Source organism: Amblyraja radiata, chromosome 5, assembly GCF_010909765.2.
Source record: "Amblyraja radiata isolate CabotCenter1 chromosome 5, sAmbRad1.1.pri, whole genome shotgun sequence".
NCBI lineage: Eukaryota > Metazoa > Chordata > Chondrichthyes > Rajiformes > Rajidae > Amblyraja > Amblyraja radiata.
In genome coordinates, this window is record NC_045960.1 from 65,811,818 (window position 1) to 65,831,322 (window position 19,505).

Below are 19,505 nucleotides of genomic sequence, written 5' to 3' on the forward strand. Positions count from 1 at the left end.
TCAAATTACATCATTAAGAGCTGGCTCTTTGTGAAATGGGCTGCAGGCAAATTGACTGCATTTCCTACCGCACCAGGTGATGATACTCCAAAACCTTGCTCAGAACATTTAGGGCAACTCGCAGGTTGTGAATGGTTCTGCACAAATGCTAATTATATCCTTTTCTGTAATGAGCAGTTTTCCATCATGGTAAATGGTAGGGAATTGAAGAATGCAGGTGAACAGAGGGATCTGAGAATAATTGTGCACAGTTCCCTGAAAGTGGAATCTCATGTAGATAGGGTGGTAAAGAAAGCTTTTGGTGTGCTGGCCTTTATAAATCAGAGCATTGAGTATAGAAGTTGGGATGTAATGTTAAAATTGTACAAGGCATTGGTGAGGCCAATTCTGGAGTATGGGGCACAATTTTGGTCGCCTAATTATAGGAAGGATGTTAACAAAATAGAGAGAGTACAGAGGAGATTTACTAGAATGTTGCCTGGGTTTCAGCAACTAAGTTACAGAGAAAGGTTGAACAAGTTAGGGCTTTATTCTTTGGAGCGCAGAAGGTTAAGGGGGGACTTGATAGAGGTCTTTAAAATGATGACAGGGATAGACAGAGTTGACGTGGATAAGCTTTTCCCACTGAGAGTAGGGAAGATTCAAACAAGGGGACATGACTTGAGAATTAAGGGACAGAAGTTTAGGGGTAACATGAGGGGGAACTTCTTTACTCAGAGAGTGGTGGCTGTGTGGAATGAGCTTCCAGTGAAGGTGGTGGAGGCAGGTTCGTTTTTATCATTTAAAAATAAATTGGATAGTTATATGGACGGGAAAGGAATGGAGGGTTATGGTCTGAGCGCAGGTATATGGGACTAGGGGAGAATACGTGTTCGGCACGGACTAGAAGGGTCGAGATGGCCTGTTTCCGTGCTGTAATTGTTATATGGTTATATTATATGGTTAAATGGCTTGAAATGTGGCAAAACCAAAGCAAAGCAGAAACAATCCAAAAATGGCCACATTTGTTGAGAAAGCAACGTTCAATGCTTGGCTACGGACTCTTGTTCAGAAATGGGAAGACAACATATATGCAAACATTTTGAGAAATTATGAATGAAATCTTTCGAACAATACATAGAAGCATGAAAATATTAAGAATACATGAGTATGCACAGAGCTTTGAAAGTAGGAACAATTGAAGACATGAAATATTTAAAGGTCCAATATCATTGCACCATCAGGAAGTAATTTACTTTGCTTGCTTTGTACTGATGATCATGTCTGGTCAGCAATTAAAAATGGCTGGTGAGGTTTATTTGGAGTTATATAATAGGGAAATGTACTATTTAGTTCACCATGTCTGCACTGACCAGTGGACAACTATCCATATGAATCCCATCTTCCACTACTTGGCCCATAGTCTTTATGCCAGGGTGATTCAAGTGTTTGTCTCGACACTTCCAAAATACTGTCAGCGACTCAGCTTCCACCACTCTCTCAGGCAGTGTACTCCTCATTCTGTGTGAAGAAAGGTCCCCCTCTCATATTCCCTTTAAATCTATTCACCTTATCCTCAATCTATATCCTCTCCTTGTATCTTCCTCTGATATGGGGAATCATTTCCTGCAGTCTACCCTATCATTACCCGTCATCATTTCCCACATCTCAATTATGTCCCCTCTTAACTTCCAACCAAAAAAGCCCTCTTTTCGCCAGTCTCTCATCGTAACTGAACTGCTTCATCCCAGGCAACATTCTAGTGAATCTCCTCCCCACCCTCTCTTGTGCTATCACATCCTTCCAACAGCATGGTGACAAGAACTGTACTTAGTATTCAAGACATCTGACCAAGGTTTTATAAAGCTGGATCTTAATCTCTCTCCCTTGTGTATTCAATGCCCTGATTAATGAAGGCCTTGCTATTAATCTCTGTCATTGCAAGTAATCATTAATCCTATCTCTCAGAATTTCTTTCCAATAACTTTCCTGCTTCTAACATTCGGTTGACAGGTCTATAATTACAATGTATTTTCCATTCTGCCCTTCATGAAAAGAGAGACTACATTTGCTATTCTCCAGTCATCTGGGACCTCACGTACCCGTGGCCTATGAAGATTTGAAAATCTCAGTAAAACCCCTGCAATCTCGTCTATTGCCTCATAGCAGCCTGCGATAATTCTCATCTGGCCTTGGGGATATTCTTACATTTGGCATCAAGGCATTGAGACCCTCATTTGGGACCTCACCGATACCTTCTGGCGCCATGTCTCCTGTTGTCCTTAATGGGTTATTTTATCCTGATTATTCTTATGCCTTTATAATACTCAAAATGTTTTCAGATTTGCCTTACTGTGACTCCACTTTTCCATCGTAATTCTCTTTTGCAGTGGCTCCTGAAACATTATTTAAGCTCTTAACAGGCATTGCCCATCTTTAGTCCCCTCTACCTGCCATATCCTTTTTTTTTCTATTTGTATCAAAGCCCAATACCGCTTGTAGAAGCTTAGGTCGGTCAACATCTAGGGTTCTCTGTTCTAGTTGCCCTTTGCTTTCACTCTGACAGGACATGTTGGCTCTGAATTCTTGCTATTTCTCCTTTGAATATTTCCCCCAATGTGCAGATGTAACTTCACTGTAAGTCAATGCTGCTGTTCAGCTGCTGTCTTCTCTTATTTTATTGAAGTTTGGCATCCCTCAATTTGACCCTTATTAACATTCCCCAGTACTCTAACCCTTTTGAAAAATGTTTTGCTCTTTGCTCTTTGCCTGCATATTTCTCCCTCTATCTGTTATTGACTGGTAAGTTTGTAATACCCCCTCAGTAAAGTGAATAGGCATCCTTTCTGTTTCCTATCTCCACCTATTTGATGTAAATTGAGGAGACTTTGAGAGTAGTCTCACTCAACACTGGTGCAACATGTTCCATGACTATCAATGCAGCGCTGCCTCGCCTTTCACACTCCACTCTGTCTCACCTGAAAATACTGTACTCTGAGATGCTGAGTTGCCAGTCCTGCCCTTTATACATCCATTTCTCAACAATGACAGCAATATCATGGTATCATGTGTTAATTAAAGCTTTGAGTTTACCTTGTTAGATATCTTGCATTAAAATGGATGCAATTTAGGTTTGTTTTCTCCTGGATATACATTTAGTTGCCTACTCTGCCGACCAGACAAGAAAAATGTCATCTCTAGGTAATTGTACCTCACCACTTAAACATCTAATCTGAGCCACCCCCCCCCCCCCTCCCCCCCACTGCTGACTCCATTTAAACTTGCCCAACAGCACAAGCAAATAGTGGGTTCCACTATCTTACACATTTTACTGTATCGAAGATCTGCCTGAAGAAATATTTAGATGGGGTTAAGATGAGCACAAGCCAAATTAAATGCACACACTGGGATCTATACCACTTCAAAACAATGTTGGTAAGGACACAGTTTATTCCATGTTCACTCTTGAAGCCCATGAAAGTATTGCTGGAGGCCTCTTGAAATGTGGCCAAAGACGTTTAAACAAAAATCTTTTGTATCTCAAGGTACTGCCCTGCTACAAACGCATTCCTATCTGTGCCATGACTTCAGCCCAGCCCAACCCTTTAACATTCAACTATCCCTTCCATAGGCAGCCTGACCTGATCAACCATTTCCCACAAACCTAAACTGTCCAGGTGACTGAATAATGTTGGGCGCCAGTCACAATTACATGAAATGCTAAATTACTTTGCACAAAGTCTAATTCTCTACCATCCCACCATCTAATTAGCATTAAAGCCACTGTTCTCTATTCAACACCTGAATTTTTCTGCCTATAACCTGATTGAAATATCTGATTTTTGCACTATTTCTTGAGTTGTCAGTTTTGATTCCTGTAGACTATTTTGTGTTCTTATTCCTGGTGGAATTAATAATTATAATTCTATTTTTTCAGGAATTATGATGGATCCACACACAAACTTGCAGTGTTTTCGGTATTTTTGAATATAGTTTCTGATTTCTAGCTACTGCAGGACTACTGTTTTATCAAGTGAAATGCATTCATTTTAAAACACTCTGTAATGAGTTAACTGATACTCTGCCCAAACATCTATTCATATAAGTGCTGTAACAAAATACTCCAAAAGCTCTTGTCTTGTGCACGCATTTGCATTGTTCATTCTTTTCATCAGAGCTCTGGGAAAATAAGTTCTCGTTTATTTAATTGTGGTCTCAGCCTGTAACAATTAAGGCTCAATTTTTTTTTGAAGGAAGTTCCTTGTATTGGCACTGTTTAGTTTTTCATGTATTATAGCCAGCTGCACTATTGTGATTTTATTTGGCAGCTTTTTGTCAAGCTGGGTAAGTTAAAAACTTGTGCATTAAATAGTTCTGCTGTGCAGGTAACATGGTGCATATTTTCTGCTGGTAAGTCAAAAGTGATGGAGTTGATTGAGCACATAAAATGTAAGTTGTTTTGGTGCCTGGTGTTTGTATAAAGACGGATGATTTGACTCTATGTACTGTTAGCATTGCATAATCACCAACGAATAAGCCTGAAATTGGCAGAAAAGGCCTGTGACGCCGAGTCTCCATTGAACTATACTATGTAATTCTTCTTTCTTTATTTTAAAGATTGACAATTTGCAGAGCTGGAAAATCAAGCAAACCCAGTCGCTGTTTTGAATTTCATATTGCCCACATTCAGAAGGGTGAGATGCCAAGAAATATTATCTAAAAACATTATTATGTGTTTATGTATTTGAGGATTGTTTGAGTGAAGCAAATGTTGCATGGTTCTTCTTTACACTCAAGACTGAAGTATAGATGGATGTTAGATTGAAGTCATAATTTGAAAGGGCATTAAAATAATATTGGTTAGACAACTGTTTGTAAAATCAGCGACAAATACAATCAAGTGATGAGAATTTCTCACAGGTCAAGGCCCCATTGATTAACAATTGTTTTACCAGCAGGTTGTGATAAATGTGGAAAGTACCATAAAATATATCAGTTTCAAAATGGCTACACAGTAAAAATATTTTATTTAATGCTTTTGAGCATTTAGTTTTTGTTTATGAAGAAATCATTTTGTGCCCTCAAAAGCAAGTCAAAACTTCCTTTGTTTTGAGAAAAATCCAATTAATATACATTTGCAGAGATTTCAGTAATTGCTCCATTATGTGTGTGCTGTTTAGACCTATTTAGTGGGGAGAGATTTGTGCTCAGTAAGTGGACTGCTAAAGTTAATGGATTATAATTTTTAAATTGCTCAATCCCAATAATTTTGTGTACATTTGTGATGATGTATTTATGAGGCAGCTTAAATAATGAGAATCTGGTCAGATTGTAATTTTGCTCTTGGTTGCTTTTTCGTATCTCTGAGCTCTCCCTCGGCAATCTGTCTATGATGTGCACCCAATAGTGTATTCTTTTTTGTTTTAGCAGTACATAAATAGTAAATAATTCCTGTAAAGAGAAATCCTTGTGAATAACATTGATCAAGGCCTCTTGAGGCAAGAGGTGTTCGAAACAATCGCTGGACCTTCTGCTTTTAAAATCAGATAGAACGGTGGTGAATTTGGAGATTAACTGGCAGAATATAGGATTGAGGTAGGCAAAGACTAAAACAAAGTGAACTAATTGGAAAATTGAGACACATTTAGAGTTGGAGTATGGGATATGAAACTGAAATAAATTTAGTTTTCATTCAATAGTTGTTCATTAACTGACTTCATCCCTTTGCAAGATTCCCCAGAGAGCAATGTGACTTAGCAAGTGTTATGTGAAGGGTGACTGGAACCTCAAGCTAAATAATGTGCCAGTGTACTTGATTGTAATTGAGATTCTTTCTCATTTTTATATATAATTTATAAAATATTCCACAGGAAATTTTAATTTTCCCTGCTAGACAGAAATGTAACTTTCTTTCCTGCACCATTCCCTGGATCCATAGCTTGAACACAGCTGGCTTGGCACAAGATGAGTTGCCCATTGGACTTCGGCAGGAGTCTTTTACAGAAATGCTTCAGTGGGATCTGGTGATGCTCAAAACCCCTCCAGCATTTTCCAGCTGGACTGAAGCAGGTTGGCAACTGGAAGGATTGACAATGGGATTACCTGGGATAGTTTGAAACTATCCCTTCACAACTAGCAGATCAATGTTCTTCCCTGCTGCACAATCGCTTGCACAGTCACAAAATTCCACAGATAACTACCCTCCTTGGGTCACCAGTTCCTCTGATAGCAGCGACTGTTCTCCAACCAATTGGGGCAGAAAGTTAGCACCCAGTTTTTAAATTGGAGAATTTCAGAAGTACAGGTCTGACACTGAGGCAAGATTGTGCATTCACCCATCAAAAACAATGTTTAAACTTGGCAACCCAGAATGTTAGATTGGTATAGAAACATAGAAATATAGAAATTAGGTGCAGGAGTAGGCCATTCGGCCCTTCGAGCCTGCACCGCCATTCAATATGATCATGGCTGATCATCCAACCCAGTATCCCGTACCTGCCTTCTCTCCATACCCTCTGATCCCTCTAGCCACAAGGGCCACATCTAACTCCCTCTTAAATATAGCCAATGAACTGGCCTCAACTACCCTCTGTGGCAGAGAGTTCCAGAGATCCACCACTCTCTGTGTGAAAAAAGTTTTTCTCATCTCGGTTTTAAAGGATTTCCCCCTTATCCTTAAGCTGTGACCCCTTGTCCTGGACTTCCCCAACATCGGGAACAATCTTCCTGCATCTAGCCTGTCCAACCCCTTAAGAATTTTGTAAGTTTCTATAAGATCCCCTCTCAATCTCCTAAATTCTAGAGAGTATAAACCAAGTCTGTCCAGTCTTTCTTCATAAGACAGTCCTGACATCCCAGGAATTAGTCTGGTGAACCTTCTCTGCACTCCCTCTATGGCAATAATGTCCTTCCTCAGATTTGGAGACCAAAACTGTACGCAATACTCCAGATGTGGTCTCACCAAGACCCTGTACAACTGCAGTAGAACCTCCCTGCTCCTATACTCAAATCCTTTTGCTATGAAAGCTAACATACCATTCGCTTTCTTCACTGCCTGCTGCACCTGCATGCCTACTTTCAATGTCTGGTGTACCATGATACCCAGGTCTCGCTGCATCTCCCCTTTTCCTAATCGGCCACCATTTAGATAATAGTCTGCTTTCCTGTTTTTGCCACCAAAATGGATAACCTCACATTTATCCACATTATACTGCATCTGCCAAACATTTGCCCACTCACCCAGCCTATCCAAGTCACCTTGCAGTCTCCTAGCATCCTTGGTATCATGGAGAGGGGAATATTGAGCTTGTTGGTGTGGCAGTGATGAAAAATGACAGATTTTTAATTTTTCTTTCAAAGGCAAGAAACAAGAAAAATACAGAGAGATGCATCCATTGTGAATGCTTCTCCTAGCTAGCAATCATCTATTTTACATTTGCCTTGAACCTCATCTCTTTTGATGTCTCATTTTCACACCGTACCCTACCTTATCTCTGCATCTCCCTCTCCCTTGATTCTCACTGAAGAAGGGTCTCAACCCAAAACGCCACCCATTCCTTCTATCCAGAGATGCCTGTCCTGCTGAGTTACTCCAGCATTTTGTGTCTAGCATCCATTGTGAACAGCTGGCGGGACAGAGGGGTAGACGTGGAAAATAGTATTCCAGTATCAAAGAGGTAGAAGATATGCCTGCTTTAATGGAGGGGGAAGATTTTACAAACATGGAAACTTGAAGATCTTTTGGCAGTCAAACTTTCTCTTTGTTTTCTCAATTACAGATGTGCAATTATTCGCTATTGGCAGTACATGTCTTTGATTTAGAATCATTGGCTTGGGGTACATTTGATTTGTTTGGAGATGTAGACAGTGACTCATTCAAATGTCTGGCTGTGTCCCTAAATATGATGAATTTCCATTCATATTGCTTTGTTTTAGACAATAGACCATAGGTGCAGGAGTAGGCCATTCGGCCCTTCGAGCCAGCACCGCCATTCAATGTGATCATGGCTGATCATCCCCAATCAGTACCCCGTTCCTGCCTTCTCCCCATATCCCCTGACTCCGCAATTTTTAAGAGCCCTATCTAGCTCTCTCTCTAAAGCATCCAGAGAACCCGCCTCCACCGCCCTCTGAGGCAGAGAATTCTACAGACTCACCACTCTCTGTGAGAAAAAGTATTTCCTCATCTCTGTTCTAAATGGCTTACTCCTTATTCTTAAATTGTGGCCCCTAGTTCTGGACTTCTTCAACATCGGGAACATGTTTCCTGCCTCTAGCATGTCCAAACCCTTAACAATCTTATATGTTTCAATGAGATACCCTCTCATCCTTCTAAACTCCAGAGTGTACAAGCCCAGCTGCTCCATTCTTTCAGCATATGACAGCCCCGCCATCCCGGGAATTAACCTTGTAAACATACGCTGCACTCCCTCAATAGCAAGAATGTCCTTCCTCAAATTAGGGGACCAAAACTGCACACAATACTACAGGTGTGGTCTCACTAGGGCTCTGTACAACTGCAGAAGGACCTCTTTGCTCCTATATTTGATTCCTCTTGTTATAAAGGCCAACATGCCATTTGCTTTCTTCACTGCCTGCTGCACCTGCATGCTTACTTTCATAAACTGATGTACAAGGACCCCCAGATCCCGTTGTACTTCCCCTTTTCCCAATTTGACGCAATTTAGATAGTAATCTGCCTTCCTGTTTTTGCTACCAAAGTGGATAACCTCACATTTATCCGCCTTAAACTTCATCTGCCATGCATCTGCCCATTCCCCAACCTGTCCAAGTCACCCTGCATTCTCATAGCATCCTCCTCACAGTTCACACTGCCACCCAGCTTTGTGTCATCTGCTAATTTTACTTTGAATCCCTTCATCCAATTCATTGATGAATATTGTAAATAGCTGCGGTCCCAGCACCGAGCCTTACGGTAACCCACTAGTCACTGTCTGCCATTCTGAAAGGGACCCGTTAATCCCTACTCTTTGTTTCCTGTCTGCCAACCACTTCTCTATCCATGTCAGCACTCTACCCCCAATACCATGTGCCCTAATTTTGCCCACTAATCTCCTATGTGGGACCGTATCAAATGCTTACTGAAAGTCCAGGTACACTACATCCACTGGCTCTCCCTTGTCCATTTTCCTAGTTACATCTTCAAAAAAGTGTTTTGTTATATATTGATATTTAATTATCCATTATCTGGCACTACACTTCCAGCACTCACAAATTCCTTAAAGTGTATTAGATTCAGTATTAATTATTTTACTTTAGACCCCAAGATATTTAATTGTGTACCTCTGGGCTATTTGTACCTGATTCACAAATGATGAACACATGTTCACTGAAGTTCCAACACAGAACTAGTGCACCTTGGCATTTATAATGTATTCATTCACCCATTTGTTCTGATCTATATACCTACACTTACCCTTATCTCTCTACTTCACTCGTACCATCTAGTTCCTTTTCATCTCTTCCACTTCCTGTGTTTGCTTGCTTTTCTCATCTCATTGCAACAATCATACGAGTCTATCCAGGTTGGTTCTTTGTTTGGAAAGGATACTGTGATACATTCAGTTAAGTGGGCTCTGCAGTAGCTGTTTCCCTTTTTCCTTGGGTCAAGCTGCAGGCCTGAGAGAGCCACAAGATTCTCTCCTCTAGCCTTGTGATTTTAGAAGAGACTGAGGTCAGCCTTACAGTTCACCAACTTGTGATCGGAGAACTACTCAACATAGTTGGTGAACAACCGCTTACCGGTCTGAACTTTTCCTCCAACATGAGAATAGAATATCATCTTTGCCTCTGGTGTATTTGCATGTTTGCTTAGACCTGTAATACTTCTATGATATTGTTTATTAAGGGTACCTTTATTTTACAAAGGACATGAAGTTATATAATACTGAGAGAATAATTCAAAACTGTATGTCACTTCGCTGTGAACAAATCTTCAATTGTGATTATGTTTTCAATTTCAGTCAAGTGGTCCCATTTGTTCCATTTTGCACATTTATTTTTGTTTAACCTATTCCCTCATACATAATAAATTCCCAAAGTTTCTACCACTGGCCTTCACTGAGATTAATTTATAGCAGCCAATTAACCTCCCAACATACACATTTTTGGGATGGAGGAGGGAGAACCCAGGGGAAACCTCATGTGATTGGTGGGAGAATATGGAAACTCCTCAAAGATAATGCTCAAGATCAGGATTCAATCTAGGTGACCAGAGCGGTACAGCAGTAGCCGTGTCTGCTACGCCACCGTGCTTAAAATGCTGAGTTAAGGAGCATTGGAAGGTTTGGAGACGCGTGTGCTGGTTAGAAAGTTGAGCAATGGAGATGTCCTGTGCATTATGAATCTCTTCTTCATTCTATATGATTATGGTTAATGTAGAAGTGATTTGTGCGTAGGTCATTTGGTCTCCGGTCCCTGATAAGAAATTATCCTTTGGCCCACTGAGCATGCTTCCCCATTCAGCAAGATCATGACTGAGTTTCCACCTCAAACACCACTTCCCTGCCTGCATATTGCATTCATTTGATTTAAAAAATTCAGTCACCTACTATTCTGTTTTGAATGCAATCAATGACTGAGCTCCCACAGCTTTTCAGATGGAGAATTCTAATTTGTGTGATTGCATTCGACCACCATTTGTGTGATTGCATTCAAAACAGTAAGTAGCCCTTATTTTAGTTCAGAGTGGCCTTTCTTTTGTATTGACACTAACCTATGGTTCTGGACTTGAGCCAAGGGAAAAATCTTCCCTTCATCAATTCAATTTTGCATTTCAATGATTTTGCATTCCTAACAATTATAAACTGAAAGGAATGATGGTATAGTTTTCTTAATCTTTCATGTAAGAAACACAGCAATGAAGGAGGCTAACTTAGCATTGACTTTCTGAATTGCTTGTTTCACCTACATGTTAAGTTTCAATAACTTGTACATGAGCAAGCTCAGTCCCTTTCCTCATCAACATTCCTCTCTCTCCAGGTTAAAAAAAATCAAGAACTCACATGTGCTTTCAGTAGTCTTTTATTTTTAAATGCCCATAGAAGCTTTTAATAACTGTGTTTTTCAAAATGTTTTTATTTGTTTACTCTCGTCATCTATTTCCCTTTTTTTAAATCAATTTTGGGATCATCCTTTGCCAAATTCTAAAATACTTCCTCTGGTCAGCTATATCATACAAAATTTGGCTTTGAATTATTTCTATCTATAATATCTCTTGTAATCCATGGTTGAACCTTATTTCCAGTTTCATTTTTGTGACGTTGATAGAATGTAAATTTAGTGTAAATCAATTGATTTTTAAGGTATTGTTCACTGCCGGCTCTTTGAATGTAATTTCACAATCTCCCATTCTGGCGTGCACTCCCCCACCCACCTCCCAACCATCCCTCCATTTTTATTTGAAAAACAAGGAACTGCAGATGCTGGTGCTGGTTTACACAAAAACATTACAAAATGCTGGAGTAATTCAGGGTGTCGGGCAGCATCTCTGGAAAACATGGGGGTTGTGATGTTTTGTGTTGGGACCCTTCTTCAGACTGATTGTGGGGGTGGAGGGAGAGAATGAGCAAGAAGAGAGGAGGGGCAGGACAAAGCCCGGGAGAGGAGGGTTGATTGACAGATGGTTGGACAAAAGCCAGAGATGAAAACACAGAACGTGTGGGACAAAAGGATTGAAGAGTTGCTAATTATGAAGCTCGAGGAAGGAATGTAGGTGGAAGGGAATGGGGAGGGGAGAAATAGGTGCGAGTCCAGATGGAGCACAAGGTAGATGGGGGAAAAAAGAAAGGGGTGGTGGTTTGTGGAAATCTATAATTGAACAACTCAATGTTATTGGGTTGTCAGCTACCTAAGTGGGAAAATGAGACGCAGTTCTTCCACTTTGCATGTGGCCTCATTCTGGCAATGGAGGAGGACCAGGACAGAAAGGTCTACTCTCACTTTCTGCATCTACGCAGCATCTGCTCCCAAGATGAGGCTTTCCATTCCGGGATATCCACGATCTCCTCTTCCTTTACCAACCATGTCATAGAAACATAGAAATTAGGTGCAGGAGTAGGCTATTCGGCCCTTCGAGACTGCACCGCCATTCAATATGATCATGGCTGATCATCCAACTCAGTATCCCGTACCTGCCTTCTCTCCATACCCTCTGATCCCTTTAGCCACAAGGGCCACATCTAACTCCCTCTTAAATATAGCCAATGAACTGGCCTCAACTACCCTCTGTGGCAGAGAGTTCCAGAGATTCACCACTCTCTGTGTGAAAAATGTTTTTCTCATCTCGGTTTTAAAGGATTTCCCCCTTATCCTTAAGCTGTGACCCCTTGTCCTGGACTTCCCCAACATCGGGAACAATCTTCCTGCATCTAGCCTGTCCAACCCCTTAAGAATTTTGTAAGTTTCTATAAGATCCCCTCTCAATCTCCTAAATTCTAGAGAGTATAAACCAAGTCTATCCAGTCTTTCTTCATAAGACAGTCCTGACATCCCAGGAATCAGTCTGGTGAACCTTCTTTGCACTCCCTCTGTGGCAATAATGTCCTTCCTCAGATTTGGAGACCAAAACTGTATGCAATACTCCAGGTGTGGTCTCACCAAGACCCTGTACAACTGCAGTAGATCCTCCCTGCTCCTATACTCAAATCCTTTTGCTATGAATGTCCCCCACCCCCTTCTGTCATAGATGGATCCCTCACCTACATCTCTATGTTCGGTAGTCCTGTACTTGCCCCTCCACACCCATAGATTTTACAAGGATAGAGTTCCCCTGGCTTTCACCTTTCACTCCACCAGGCTCCGAATCTGACACATCATCCTCTGACATTTCTGTCACCTCTTACGTGCTCCCACCACCAGTCACATATTCACGTCCCCAGCCCTTTCCGCCTTCCACGGAGAGCTGTCCCTCCACAATTCCTTAGTTCACTCATTCCTTCCCACTCAAAAAATTCCCTCCTCAGGTACTTTCCCCTGCAAATGCAGGAGATTTAACATCTGTCCCTGTACTTCCTCCCTCTTCTCCATCCAGGGACCCAAATAGTTCCCCCAGGTGAAACAGGGGTTCACGTGCACTTTCTCTCACGTCATCTACTGCGTTCAGTGTTCCCAATGTAGGCTCCTGAACATTCGCGAGACCGTGTAAACTTGTTGACCATTTCACTGAACACTTGCGCCCAGTCCGCCAAGGTCTACTGGATCTCCCGGTTGCTAACTGTATTAACTCCTCTTCCCATTCCACACTGACTTTTCTGTTCTGGGCTGCCTCTTTTGCCAGAGGGAGGCCACACACAAACTGGAGAAGCAGTACCTCAAATTCTGCTTGGGTTGTTTACTACCCAATGGTATCGGCATTGAATTCTCCAATTTTAGGTATCTACAACCTCCCCTCTTTCTCCATCCTCCCTCTCTTTCTGTCAATCCTCTCTCCTGTGCCGAACACAGGATAAATTGTATAAATTATCCAATTTAACACACACAATTCAGACATATATTTAGCCAGTTTTCATTACATGTATAATTTCTAAATTATTAATTCCCTGGACATGTATGTGAAATATTTAGAATGTTTTATCTTGGCAGTGTGTTGTTAGCAGTATTTTATTGTTTTTTGAAATTTAATCCTGCTTTTATATATGCATCATGTATGCTTTTTGAAAGCAGCCAAACATAACGTCATAACAAATTATGCATAAGTATGACATTAAATATTTAGAATGTTGCGCCGTATATTTATTTAGAAGGGGGCGCCCTCGAAGTATGGCTGCCCTGCATGCAGCTGTTAGTCCTTTCACCCTTTTTTTTATTTTTAGTGAGTTAAAAGTGTTTGTTTTGGAGGTTTTCTAGTCTTTTTATGTGAGGGGTGGGGGGGAAAGGGGGAAAGGGGGAAACTATTTTTCTCAGTCCCTACCTGGTCGGAGATGAGGCTTTTCTCCGAGCCGTATTTTCGCCCCTTCCTCGCAGCCTACCATCGGACTGGAACAGCGTTTCCTGTCTGGATCGGCCGGGACTACAGCTTCAGCGGCGGCACAGCGCTGGGACACCATCGCGGAGCGGGCGATGCCTTACCCAGGTCACCGTGCGGTAAGCTCCACGAGTACTGTGATCGCCGACTCCAACATCCGAGGAGCTGTTGCTGCGGGCGTCCAGCCACGGGCAGGCGACGCTGGATTTAAAACACCGCAGAGCCTGGGATCTTTCGCCGAGATCGCCAGTGTTGGAGCTCCGACCGGCGCGGCCTGTTGGCTTCGGAAACCGCGGTCTCCGGTAAGGATGCGGCCGTTCCAGGTATCCCAAGCCGCTGAGAGGGTTCTCCCGACGCTGGAGTTCCATCATACCGGCAAGAGGGCCTGAAGCATCAGGCTGCCGTAGCGGCGACGGCGGAGGCCTCAATAGGCCCGACTATGGGTGAACAGGGGATGGGACTGGACTTTGCTGTCATCCCTCACAGTGGGAACCATTGTGGGGGGATGTTTTTATGTTTATTGTTAAATTCTTTAATGTTGTGTCTTATCTTTATTTGTGTGCTGCAATGGCAAGTCAAATTTCACTACACCAATTGGTGTATGTGATAATAAATGTCCTTTGTATCCTTTGTATGATCACATCCTTTGCCAATTCACATAGAATCCCTCAACAGCATGGACAGATCCTCTACATGTACACATGAACATATGAAAGAATATGATCAAAGATTTATGACAGTCATGTACATTTTGATTCCAAACACTAGGCCCTCCAATACTCTCAAGGTACACAAAATTGCTGGGGAAACTCAGCGGGTGCAGCAGCATCTATGGAGCGAAGGAAATGGCGACGTTTCGGGCCGAAACCCTTCTTCAGACTGATGGGGGGGGGGGGGGGGAGAAAGAAGGAAAAGGGGAGGGGGAGGAGGAGCCCGAGGGCGGGCGGATGGGAGGGTGGGAGGAGACAGCTAGAGGGTTAAGGAAGGGGAGGAGACAGCAATTTTGCTAGCCCTTGCTGTCTCCTCCCCTTCCTTAACCCTCTAGCTGTCTCCTCCCATCCGCCCGCTCTCGGGCTCCTCCTCCGCCTCCCCTTTTCCTTCTTTCTCCCCCCCCCCACCCCCCATCAGTCTGAAGAAGGGTTTCGGCCCGAAACGTCGCCTATTTCCTTCGCTCCATAGATGCTGCTGCACCCGCTGAGTTTCCCCAGCAATTTTGTGTACCTTCGATATTCCAGCATCTGCAGTTCCCTTTTGAACAATACTCTCAAGGTAATGGACTCCTAACGTGTCTCCGCCAAAACCACCAACACCATCTCTGCAAGTCTTCCAAATTCACTGGCAGGATAACTGAACGAACTTCAATGTCACATACCAGACCAACATCCCCGTCACTGAGGTCCTAATTGCATTAATTAATTCCTTTCCACAGGCTACATTATTCGCATACATGAAACCAAATGGCCAATTGAGACACCGTTCCAACCTCTGCCTTGACAGATGTAGGTGAAAGATATTAGGATGTTATCAAAGCCTCCTTTAAGGAGTGTAATGCCCCTGTCCCACTTAAGAAACCTGAACGGAAACCTCTGGAGAATTTGCACCCCACCCAAGGTTTCCGTGCGGTTCCCAGAGGTTTTTGTCAGTCTCCCTAATGGTCGAAAGTGGTTTCCGCTTCTTCTATGTTCCGGCGATTATTTCAAAAAATTCAAAACTTGCCGCGACTAAAAATAGGTTGCCATTTTAAAAATTGGTCATTATTTCGTCGAAGCCAGTTGCGATGCTAGTTGAAGGTGGTTGCCGGAGGTTGCAGGTGGTTGCCGAAGGTTGCAGGTAGTGGAAGGTAAGACCTTTCACTACCTGCAACCTCCGGCAACCACCTTCAACTAGCATCGCAACCGACTTCGACTAAAAAGTGTGCGCAGTTGGGAGCTATGCATGAGTAGTGGAATATTGCGTTGGGGAGCAGACCCAACTAGTCTGCACTTAATCTAATCTATTCATAAAATCTTTTGGGATTGTATTTTATGCTACCTTCTGATCTTTTTTGTTTGCTCCTTAGTTCCCGAAACTCCTCCAGGGATGCACTTGATCACAGCTGTCTGTACCTGTCCCATGCGTCCTTTTTATTCTTAACCAATGCCTCTATATCCCTCGTCAGCCAAGCTTCCTTACGTTTGCCTGCTTTGCCTTTCACTCTAACGGGGACGTACACATCCTGAGCTTTCTTCAGAACACTTTTAAAAACATCCCACTTGGCCGATGTTCCTTTCCCCTCAAATAACCTGCTCTAAACTTGAGCGAGACCTTCTCTCATATCCTCAAAGTTGGCCTTACCCCAGTTGAGCATTTTAACACGTGGACTCTCTCCGGCCCGATCCATAATTATCTTAAACCTAATCAAACTGTGGTCACTGGTCCCAAAAGGCTCCTCCACACACACTTCATTAACTTGCCCTTCCCAATTTCCCAATACTAGATCCAGCGTTGCCCTCTCATGTGTGAGGACCTCCACATACTGTTTAAGAAAACTCTCCTGAACACTTTTGAGGAATTGCACCCCATCTGAACCCTTCACGCTATGATTCTCCCAATCTATATTGGGAACGTTGAAATCCCCTACTACACCAACCTTATTTGACCTGCAACTGTCTGCAATCTCCTGGCACATTTGCTCTTCTAATTCCCGTTGACTATTCGGGGGTCTGTAGTACACCCCCAACAAGGTTATCATCCCTTTCTTGTCCCTCTGCTCCACCCATATAGCCTCACTAGATGAACCGTCCGTAATGTCACCTCTGAACACAGCCGTGATATCCTCCTTAACCAACAATGAAATTCCCCCTCCTCTTTTAACCAGATTACCGAATGGTATCCAGACAATAGACAGAATCTATGCACTTGAGAAGTTTGTTAGTCTTATTTATCCTGTGGTCATCTGCAGTGCCCGTTGTACAAGAGCCAGTGTGCAGTATCTTGTAAACAAAAGACTTTCCCATCTATTCTTGGTTCCTTATTTTTACCTGACCTGGTCGTGGTAGCAAGCTCAATTTCCACATGGTCACGAAGCCTTATGGAGCAAAATGCCATAGGATTCCTGATGGAGAGATGCCATGGATCTAGGATCTCGCCTAGGATCTCTCCAGAGGGAGTTTCTCACTGTAGACTTTACTTTAGACATTGGAGACACAGCATATAAACAGGCCTTTCGGCCCACTGAGTCTACGACGACCAGCGATCTTCCTGTACACTAACGTTATCCTACACACTCGGGCCAATTTACAGCTTACAGAAGCCAATTCACCTACAAACTAGTATGTCTTTGGAGAGTGGAAGGAAACCGGAGCACCTGGCGAAAACCCACGCAGGTCACGTGGAGAACGTACTAACTCCGTACAGACAGCACCCGAGGTTGGGGTTGAACCCGGATCACTGGCTCTGTAAGGCACCAACTCCACCGCAGCGCCACCGAGCCACTCATTAGACCCGCTCTGTGGCTTCTATAAACCATCTTGCCACAATGTGAGCCGAGCTTAAGGCTGTGCACGGTAAGGTCATATGTGATGGGGCGAATGGCCTAATTCTGCGCCTATCAAGTCTACTCCGCCATTCAATCGTGGCTGATCTATCTATAACCCCTAACCCCATTTTCCTGCCTTCTCCCCACAACCCTTGACACCCGTACTAATCAGCAAAGGTTTGCTACCCATAGTAATAGAGTGTAATGCCAGAGGGGGAAAGGGGTAGGCGTCAATGAATTGAGGAGTTTCTAAATGTCCGGTCAGGGTGCCAGTCCCTGCCTGATCATAGCTGGTTCTTGCCACCATTTGGTAAACACATCATTTCCCATTTTATTTAATTGCATTGCCATTGCTGTTTCCCCGAAATGGCATCATGCTGTCCAGGAAATGAACAACCAGGCACTTGCTGGGGCTGCAGGGCCAGGTTGGAGATTGTATCTGCCACTCGTTTCTGCTTCTGAGGCACTGAATCCTTTCTACTTGCAGATATGATTGAGAAGAAGTACGGTTTCATTCTCCAGACTGCATTTCACGACAGCAGCACTGGCAATAAAATTACTGAGCTTTAACCATTGTCCAACTTCAATGGAATGACTGCAGTCCATGCCATTCCTCAAACTCTTCCGTTAGAAGGAGCTGCTTTGACATGAACCTCCTAGAAAGACAAGGATACCTATCACATGGATACTCATAATGCTGTAGAGCGCAGTCATTGAACATGCTTAGTTGGAAATAAATTTCCCCCTTACAATGTGCTCACTATTTTATATTAGAAGCTCTACCCATGGCAATGTACAGTTACCTCGCACCCTGCATTGGTTCAGGAAGGGCAGGTCCTCAACACCCTAGATGTTGATCTCCTGGCCGAGTGACGCACATACGAGTGATAATGAATAAATAGAAATCTCAAGTTGAGAAACTGTCCCAAGTTTCCATCCTACTGTTGCAGATAATTTTTGTATCTTTTTCTGCACAGATAAGTCTTGGAACTTATATAAGTATGTTAAATGTTTTGTATACTTGCCATCAACTATGCAGTTATTAATTCATCATCCTTGTGCATTCCTTTAGTGGATGTCATTTGCTGTAATACGATTATACCGGTCTTTCCCCAGTCCTTGATTGGTCTGTTTTGCATTAATATGTACGTGGCCACATGATAGAAAGGATTGGCTCCAGATTCTGTACGTGGCTATGTGACAGGTTGGAAGTGGATTCCCTCATGCTAGAGCGTGTCTCACTCAGAAGAACTGGCAATCTAGATGATCCCCATGTGTGGACCAGCTCCAAGTGCTCAAGTGAGTTTTTCAGAGTAGAATTGACGTTCAGCCTCACCTTTATGGGAGTTGACGCATAAGTTTATTTTCACCAGCTGGTGTGGTGCATCCTTCCTCTTAAGGTATCCGCTTCTGTTTGTGAAGTGTCTGCATGTGACCACGTCATTCAAGTATTAAAGGTCAGTCATTTGTAGTTTCTTTTTGTCCGTCAGCAGTGGATTGGCATTTCCTGTGTCTCAAATGAGAAAATGCCAGTTGTACGATCATGTTAAACTGACTGATGGTGAGGAGGTAGGTCATGGTGATGAGATTAGAACTCCCTGAGGTCACGGTGAGCGGAGAGACGGTGGGGTCACAGGGGGAGCAGAGGAGGTGGGATAAAGGGAAAGGTGGTGGGGACATGATGAATGGAAAGACAGTTTGGTTGCTTAGAGGGGTGGGATCATAATGCACGGGTAGGTAGAGTCGCGTGGGGCAGGATAGGGTCGCAGTGAGAGGGAGGAGTAGATCGGGTGATGGGAAGTTGGCAGGGTTAGCATGGTGGACGGGGAAGGAGGGAGGATCATGGAGATGGGGGAGCGGAGGCAGGGTTGTGGGGAGGGGGAGAGAAGGTAGGTCAGAATGGGGAGGGGGAGCAGAGGTAAGGTCACAGTGGGGTGGGAGGAGAGGAGGTAGGGTCGTGGGGAGGGGGTGAGGTGGCAGAGTCACAGTGGGAAGGGGGGGAGAGGAGGAAGGGTCTGAGGGTGG

The 19,505-nt window shown here is 43.3% G+C and overlaps 1 protein-coding gene across 4 annotated transcripts in view; it reads left to right on the top strand.

The window, feature by feature from the left end:
• The window catches only part of asxl2 (ASXL transcriptional regulator 2), a 174,130-nt gene that overhangs the window by 45,876 nt on the left and 108,749 nt on the right, over positions 1 to 19,505 (top strand). The window contains exon 2 of one of the 4 annotated variants that reach the window (XM_033021423.1): positions 4,597 to 4,673. The exons of the other annotated variants lie outside the window; for them this stretch is intronic. The gene's annotated coding sequence lies outside the window, so the exon portion shown is untranslated. The remainder of the gene's footprint in view (positions 1 to 4,596; positions 4,674 to 19,505) is intronic. 4 annotated transcript variants of the gene reach the window in all.